The following is a 10000-nucleotide window of genomic DNA, read 5'->3' on the forward strand; positions in this document are numbered from 1 at the left end:
GAATTCATAATCCACTCAGCCTCACAAAACACACTGTCATTCATACCACGGGTAATTCACGCTGGTCGTCTCTTCTTTGTTCCGCAATTATTGCATTTTTCACGTTCGTCCTTGAAATAAGTGGATAGCATTTCTCTCAGTCCATATTCTTTGTGTGTATATATATATATATATATATATATATATATATATATATATATATATATATATATATACATACATATATATGCGTGTGTGTGTGATATTATTGTACATTTATACGATTTTTTCTACATATATTCATGTAAGCCATATATATATATATATACATATATATATATATATATATATATATATATATATATATATATATATATATATATATATTCATACAAAGTTCATAAACTGTACATGCAAACATAAGAAAATTTATATATATATATATATATATATGTATATATATGTATATATATATATATATATATATATATATATATATATATATATATATACACATAGTATATATATGTATGCATGCATGTATATAAAAATTTTCTCACACCACATTTACTACATAGACGGTATTTAACCTGTTTTCTCCTTCATTTACATTCAACATCAATGCTTTACTTCCATGGAGTATTGATTAGATAGTTCATTCTTACATTACAAACTTGGCTTCCATGATCATCCCAAAATTCTCTTAGTAATAAAAGGCATATTTTCCCACATCCTGTAACCTTCCGTACTTCGCCAATACTGTGTCTTTGATATATTCCATGCAACGAGTGCCTTATGTTATCCCCGAGAATGTGTAAAAAACAAAAGTTTACCCTTTTAAGCTGTTTTTTATCGGTTTCACTGTGGTGCAACGAGTGGTTTTAGCCATCAGGAAGCGTTCTAAACGTTGTAGAGGCTTTGAAATACGTGCAAGTGGTGGTGTAGCCAGTGTAGCTGTAGATGTATGTGTACGTGAAGTTGTAGATGTACCCTTCACTCATTTTACCATGATGAACCACTTCCATTCTTTAGTCATCCATACCAGTATTCCTCACTACGTCATCTTCCTTTCCACTCCCATTATCTTTCTGTTGCTCACATTTAATATTAAACTATCTCCTCATGCAAACACTTTCAAATGATCTTACCAGATTCTGCATTATCTCTTCACTGTATCCAATTAGCTAAGATCATATGCAAAATCAGCCAATATCATATCTAAATAATTCGTACCTATCATTAAATCAGTTTTGCATCCACTCCTAATTTCATTTTTTCTAAATTTTGAAACAACCACTAGATACATCAAACATTTTCCCGTTTGTCTCACCTCGTACTCGCTGAATCAGAAAACAACCAAATTGTAAACTTACAAAACCTTTTACCAGAAGCCTCGAAGGTCTTATCGCCACAACTTGTGGCAAGAAAAGCGAGTTTTCGCTTTTCATCTCTGATTGTCGGCTGTAAAACCATTTCTTCCCTGAAGAAGGCACACACGGAATGTGCAATAGATTTCGGGTAGCGATTCACATTGTTTGAATATACATATAATTTTCGGTTGCACGTCTAAAAGCAAGGGCGTATTTTCCATGACTCTCTCTCTCTCTCTCTCTCTCTCTCTCTCTCTCTCTCTCTCTCAAATCGTCTGGTAATTCTTAAGTGATGATAGACAAGCTTTCTCTCGCTTTCAATTAATTAGTAATTCCCCACAGAGACCATCTCCCCTGTCTTCACTTTTATTTTCTACCCTAACTCAACTTTCCTTTGGTATCATAATAAATGTAAACCGGACTAAACCCTTAAATGGCCACGGTAAAAGAAACATGAATGCTAATTTGAAATCGTTGTGTGATATCTGAATCGTATATACTGAGCATGCGTACTACGCAAAATGTCGATTATATAAGACATGAGACAACGCTCGCCGAACTTAGGGAAATTTCATAACGTTGAAAACCCCATATTATTTATGAGGGCCAGTGCTGAGAATTTTGCAGATTAATGTCCGTATATAATCGACGTTGTGTGTGAATTAAAGTATGAGAAAATCCCGTTCCCGACTCCAATACATGACTGCTTTAATTCATGTCTGTACAGTACTTTGCTTTGAATAATCAGAATGCAAAATATTTCATTTCCTGATTCTCATAAATAAGATTAAACTACGGAAAAAACAAAGTAAATATTCCAATTTCAGCAATTCTTCCATGAGAGGGGATCTATGCTGGTACTAAATTTGGGTAACAAGGTTCTGGTAGCCTAACGGAAGCGTCCCTGCCAGCACTCAAGCTCGATAGTTTCTAGTAATGGCTGCAACCTGACCATCCTTGTGAGCTAGGGATGTAGTGTTTGTGGGAGTGTATGTGTCTACCTCCTGAACTATCAGCAACCACTGTCTGTCCCTAATTCGATGGAGCGTGGACTTGGGCGCTGATCATATATATATATATATATATATATATATATATATATATATATATATATATATATATATATGTGTGTGTATATATATATATATATACATATATATATAGAGTATATATATATATACATATATAGAGTGTGTATATATATATATATATATATATATATATAAATTCATATGTATGTATATATATATATAAATTCAATATATATATATATATATATATATATATATATATATATAGATAGATATGGTCAGTCTCTAAGGCATCGTCCTGCCCCTTGCCTCTGGCTTTTATGAGCGACCTTTAAAACCGACAAGGGCTGTGAGCTGGGTTAGTTCTGTCCTGATGATACCAAGAACTGCTGAAACCTGCCACAACCCTCAGCAGTCTAATACAAGCGTTAACTAGTTATAATGAAACCCTAAACAGGCTACAAGAAGTGCTAACAGGTACACGCACATGACCAAATACATACAAGCAAGCTAGTAATTAAACAAAAATAGAAAATTAACCAAGATTAAACTCTTCAAATACACGTTTCTCTCTCGTCCATGTGAGCGCCAGAAGAGTAAAAGTCTTGAAGCATTAGGGGTCTCTTCCAGGACGACAGATTTTGAATAGTTCTATAATCATTATTGCTTTCGACGCTACAACCTTAATTGGAAAAGAAGGATGCAATATGCCTAATAGCTCCATCAGGGAAAATAGCTAAATGAAGAAAGGAAATAATTAAACAGATAGAATAGTTTGCTTGATTGTTCCCCCAAGCAAGGAACTCTAACCCAAGACAGTGGATGACCATGGTACAGAGGTTATGGCACTACCCAATACTAGGGAACATTGGTTTGATTTTAGTGTCTCCTTCTCCTAGAAGAGCTGTTACCATAGCTTAAGAGTCACTTATACCCCTATTACGAAGAAAGTAGCCGCTAAACATTTGCAGTAGTTAACCACTTTAGGGAAGAAGACTTCTTCGGTTATCTTAGAATGAGGAAAGAGAATTTGTAAAGAATATGCTAGACTATTCAGTGTTAGTGAAATAAAAATGAGGCGTAACCAGAGATGGATCCAATGTATACTTAAAATTTGCTGTTAAAAACGGCAAACATCCTGGAATAAATGTTGCCAGGCATTTACAGTTTTAAAAACGGATATACTGACCTTAAGGAGTGATATTACGGTCACCAACCAGTAAAAGATAATAACAATGTAGGGTAAGAATTACGGTCGCCAGTATTTTCCTGAAATACAGCTGAGAACAGCATATTTTAAAGAGGATTTCTGATTTCAATTACGTTTTTCTTTTTCAACGGCGTAGTACTACAGTATATGGCCAGTCGAAGGACCCAATAACTCTCTCGCGGTAGTAACTCAGCGGGTGGTTGGTGCCTTGGCTAACCTACTACCCAAGATTAAATAAAATATATAATTGGGAAAAGTTTCCTTTCAAGAGAGGTCATAGAAACGACGTAAAGAATTCTCTTGAAAGACTTGACTGCTCATTTTACATCAAAATGTCATAATACAGGGAGGGGAAACTCTGAATATGAATAAGAACATTTTACGAGGAAAAATTATGATCAATATCAAAATTATTATAGAATTATTTACTTTGGTGTGTGAATTTATTTTGCAAATAATTCTGCTTCAAAGGATTAGTTATTTTTATTAGAATGTATTTATTTTGCGCTAATTCTGTTGAAGATATCTAGTCAGTATGTGGCCAAAAAACATACCATTATTGCAATAATTATTTTAGCTTGTTGTGAAAAATTCCCATAAACTGGTTGGATTTACATCATACATTGTGCTTCATCTTACTGGATCATTGCCATTTTTAAGATGATCATGTGAAACAATTACTTTTCAAAACGTACATAAATGACTAAATCAGTTTCCACAGAAACCAAAGCAATATCATGAAAGGTTAAAGGAAAAACATAGGAAAACTACAAATCCCCAAATGAAAACATTGGGATACGTAGAACCTCACCTCATAAGAATATTCAAGTATATCTAATATTTACTCTACATCTTAAAAGGTTACCCAGATTGAAAAAAAAAATTCAAATCGAAGTCAAGGACTCCTGGACTCGTACAAAAATACATTTTCAATTACGTGTGAACATGCCCCGATGGCGGAAGACGGCACAATTCAGTATAACAAACTTAAAAAGAATTAATGGTTACATAAAGACATTACTAATTTTTAACATTTGCTATTAGTGGTGATAAATATTTGATTGGTGATAATTATTATAAAAACTTATAGTTTCATATATGAGAATTTTATCGCTAATACTCAAAGTTTACCTTTAATGTCGAATTCACTCTGCCATGGGATCTAGGACCCATATGGGAATTCTTTAATGACAAATATTTTTGCCCGACCTTGGATTTGAACCTAAAGTCGATAAAGATAAGGGTAAACATTTAAAGTTAGCCCACTTATGTCTACCGATCATAGGTTCGAATCCTTGGCAGGGCAGATATATTAGACATTAAAAGGAATTTCCTGTGGCAGAACCAATTATATATAAAATGTTATTTTGGCGTTTTATATATATATATATATATATATATATATATATTATATATATATAATATATATATAAAATATATATATATAATATATATAAAATATATATATACATATATATATATATATATAAATATATATAATGTAGTAATATACACTTATCAAAATTAACATTTAAAAAACAAATCTCAGATTTCAAAACCCCGTTATTACAAATGTTTCGATTAAATGGATTTGTGTATTGTTATATAGCCTAGCGCTGGTGACTGTGAATTACATGTTAAAGAGGTTGGACAGGAAGATGGAACGGAGACGAAGTGGAAGATGAAACATTGCAAAAAATTTAGTCGCGCCTACAGTACTTAGCGTGAGATGCACTGAAGGCACTGGCCGCATACGGAATCACAAATATTGGTTTCATTACGTCCAATTACGCACAAATACAAACAAATAACATAATCGGCTTACCGTAAATGTAAGTCTACAACAAAAGGTATTTCGAGAACTGAATCAAATAATTTGCTTCCATCACAGTAAAAGAAAAAATACCTCATTACCAAACATTGGAAAAATGTCAAGAGCTTAAAGGAGGGAACATTTTTTACTTTTCACAGAGAGAGAGAGAGAGAGAGAGAGAGAGAGAGAGAGAGAGAGAGAGAGAGAGAGAGAGAGAGAGAGAGAGAGACTTTCTCCTTCAGCATAAAATATCATGAACATTCAGGGACCACAGGTCTGGCCAATAAAAGTTTTGACAGTGGTTAGTAATTAATCATGGCTGCGGATATAAAACTCCAATTAGGACAGCTATCACTAACAACGTCCGTGAGAAAATATGAATATCATACATGTAAATAATTATATCATATTTAATGTGCATACATTAACTTTTTCCACTACACATTAAATGTATTTATGTACACGGGACCCAGAGCCAAACTGTGGAAAATTGCATTATATCTGACGAAAAACAATGTCAAAAAATGCCACGACCACATTACAAAATCCCCTTTTTCCTTTAAAATTGACATATAATCCAAGATGGCCCAATCAACAAGGGAAAAAGGATTGCTAACATCACGGGTCAACAACACACGAAAGTGACACACACACACATCACACGTGACAAGGCGAGGGGGAGATGAACACGTCCTCGCTCAACGGAGTCTGCCCGGGAACTAGAGTGATTTAAAGCCATAACCCATAAAGGCACCAGAGAGGCAGTACTCGTTCTTCTCAGTGCTGCTTCGTCTCTCTCTTTTTCATTTATAGTTTTGATTGTCTTTTAAATAATTGTATATGTATGTGTATATATATATGTATATATATATATATATATATATATATATATATATATATATATATATATATATATATATGTATATATATATGTATATATAAATATAAATATATACATACATAAATAATATATATAATATATATAGTGTAAATATATATATATATATATATATATATATATATATATATATATATATATATATATATATATATATATAATATGTAGTGTATATATATATATATATATATATATATATATATATATATATATATATATACAGAAAGAGAGAGAGAGAGAGAGAGAGAGAGAGAGAGAGAGAGAGAGAGAGAGAGAGAGAGAGAGAGAGAGAGAGAGTATCAATGCAATAAACACTAAAACGATGCGATAAACCGATGCAGATGGGTCAAGTTAACTCCATTAACATGAACACGAACTTTAGCTGATGCAAACGTACGCTCACTATGAGCTGCAACGATATTGGTCGTTGTAACACGGGGCTTAAGTGCCAGCTTCCGTGTGAACCTCGAGTACGTGAGATCGATTCCTGCCACGAGAGGTAAACGGTTGTTTTCATTTGCTTTCAGCTCGAGATGAGGCCTCAAATTATAAGAGAATCCAAAGGAATGCGAGGAAGGTTATATTAACAGGTCACTAGGACTATTGGAAATCCCCATTTATACATATAAATTACTAATGTACACTACCATTCACTTATTTATATAGATATGCGCACAAATACTCCACTCTCATTAGGGTATGACTATTCCCTTTCCCCTTAGCCGAGGGCTGGGGACAGCTGAGCATGACCGAAAAGAAAGATATATACATATATATATATATATATATATATATATATATATATATATATATATATATATATATATATATATATATATATATATATATATATATATATATATATATATATATATATATATATATATATCAGATACTTGCTCTTTATCATATGGGGGATATGATTTACCATAATCCTAATCACCTTTGAGTTTAACCTTTCAGTTATCAGAAGGCCTTTTGAAGTGAAGGGCCAGACGTCATGCCTAACCTGTGCTCCAGGGGCTTACATTTCATTACCGTCTAGTAATTCTTTGAGCTCACCTATCCGAGTACAGACAAGATAAAAAGTAGCCATATTTTAAATACTTGCTAGTTAGAGGACTCATCCTAAAATGCAGTGAACAGGGATCTTGTTTCAACATATTGAAAGACACAGGGACATCTAGTGGAGGGTTGGGAACCAGTTGGGGGTGGAAATAAGCACTGAAATGGAAGATGAGTTTTTCGACCTCTTGTGACCAACTGTAACAACATAGCTCATCTCAGGTAATTAATTGAGGACTGCCACCCTGGAGGTAATAATACATCATAGGAAACGCAAAATGTTTGTAGAATAAACATATGAGAGAGAGAGAGAGAGAGAGAGAGAGAGAGAGAGAGAGAGAGACTTTCTCAACATGAACTTTTATACTACTTCTTGTAGCTATTGAAAGCAATGAAGTTAAATCCGAAGCGGAAACCAAATACAAGCCAGCCGAGCGCGTTACAATGTAGCACTGCATCTTGGCTCTTCCGATAGGATTCATAGGTTGTGTTGGCTGATACAGCGAAAAGGAGATATAGATTTTCAAAGAATAGAAGCCTTGAAAAACTAAGGATGCTGGACGAACCATCTGGACTGTGTTACATGATTATGCAAGGGTTGGATACTACTTCGTTCAGTCAATTTCAACCTTTTACATTAAATATGGCCATTCAAGTTATCATTTTCTTCTAAAAGGAAATATTACACTATTTAGTCAACCATTCTGGATCGAGTGAGCTCGGTGAATTTAAACACATGACTAAATAAACGAGCAATATGTGGTGCGAAATGTTGAATGATTTGGAACGAACATGATAAAATGAATGTGAAGTTCCAGTAGAGAGTAGGGTTCCCCTGCTGTATTGGACCAGAAAAGCAGCCCTTAAAGTAAGGAAAGCCATGATCGAGGTCTTTGACCTACAGTGAAATAAAAGCGGTTGCATTTGTTGTTGTTGTATTATACATTTCTTGGGATGAAGTCACGTGAAGGAAGTTCCCGATGCATGCCAAGAGAAAGATTATCTAACCTCTAATTTGGTGAGGGGAATAAATTAGTAACAAAACGAGATACAACTTGATTACATGAACTACTAAAAAAAGAACACATATGTTAATCTAATAATGTATCTAAGATATAATAAGCTAAGCCTTCTAATTCGTCAGTTAACATCATTAGACAATGTTTGAATTACACTCTATAAGGAATTTAGCTTCTTTAGCCTTTAGGAATTTTGTTCTCCTCCCAACATTTAATAGCAAACCTAAACGATATGCAAACAAAGATGATCAGAGCTTAAGAATTAGAGCACTAAAATAATTATTCTCACTCAGTGCCACATCTTGATGAATAATAACCCGTCATACAGTATCCACATCTCACGTTTATGGCAAATACAATTGCTATTGCTTGGTTCGGCAAAGAGAAATTCACATGCATTTATTTACCCACCACGGCAGCGAGGCAAAGGCTGCACTTTCATTCGTCAGGAAGTGTGATGATTTAATAATAAACTTTTGCATTCATGTTTGTTTCATAGTATATGTTCCATAGCAAACGAATGCAAAACAAGCTCACGTACACACACGATATATATATATATATATATATATATATATATATATATATATATATATATATATATATATATATATATATATATATATATATATATATATATGTATATGTATATTTATAATATACATACTATATATGTGTATATAATATATATACTGTATATATATATAATATATACATATACATATATATTACATATATACATATACATATATATGTGTGTGTGTGTGTGCAAATGCTTCAATTAATAGTAACAGCAGTGTGTACTGTTAAGATTCACGTGCCACTTGGAAAAACTGAAAATGGAATTATAGTCTTGCAAAACTATTTTAACTGAATTATCTTGCAAACGCCTTTTTTCATACAACTCGATTAAATTGTATTTCATTCAAACACATTGAAAGAAACAATCTCGTTTGTTCATGCCTAATTGATAAGAATTGTTTTTACTAACATCAGCTATGTTTTATTCGCTTTCTGAGAAATTGTAACAAACCTTAAATGCAATTTAAGACATCTTGTGTTATTATCTGCAGATTTTATGACGCAATACTTTTTCATAACTTACTGTTCTTAAAAGACAATTATTCCAAGTTTTAGTAAACGGAGATTATAATTAAAATAACTATAAAAGTACAGTCGATGTTTATGAATTATGTTTTTCTTTGTTGGTTTGAACATAGATCGTTTTTATTGTTATTAATGTATCGTCTAATGCTATTTAAGAGTGAACATTTATAATTTTTTACATTAATAAGAAAGACAAGCTGTTAGAAGACTATCATGTAATCAGGCTTGTGAAAATGGTCAAAATCCTCATTCCAAAAAAAAAAAAAATAAATAAATAAAAAAAAATAAAAAAAAATAAAAAAGGGGGGGGGGGGGGAAATCACAACCACGAGTAATAACATAAAGCAAACAATGGTTCTTGTATAAGCTACAGTCGGAATCGTTGAATGGATAACAGCGTTGCAAAGTTTATGCAACTTACACATTTGAACTTCGTGGAATTTACATTAATATTCATGTCTGGAGACGATGGTATCGCTAAGTGCTTCCAAAATTTCTTATTAAGAAA

The 10000-nt window shown here is 32.8% G+C and overlaps 2 protein-coding genes across 2 annotated transcripts in view; both read right to left on the reverse strand.

The window, feature by feature from the left end:
• LOC137648634 (uncharacterized) overlaps positions 1 to 6110 on the reverse strand; it is a 51749-nt gene extending 45639 nt beyond the window's left edge. The window contains exon 1 of the mRNA XM_068381608.1: positions 6058 to 6110. The gene's annotated coding sequence lies outside the window, so the exon portion shown is untranslated. The remainder of the gene's footprint in view (positions 1 to 6057) is intronic.
• Positions 1 to 10000, reverse strand: part of LOC137648633 (protein phosphatase PTC7 homolog) — a 399456-nt gene that overhangs the window by 272170 nt on the left and 117286 nt on the right. The gene's annotated exons all lie outside the window — the stretch shown is intronic.

Source organism: Palaemon carinicauda, chromosome 1 (genome assembly GCF_036898095.1).
Source record: "Palaemon carinicauda isolate YSFRI2023 chromosome 1, ASM3689809v2, whole genome shotgun sequence".
Classification (NCBI taxonomy): domain Eukaryota; kingdom Metazoa; phylum Arthropoda; class Malacostraca; order Decapoda; family Palaemonidae; genus Palaemon; species Palaemon carinicauda.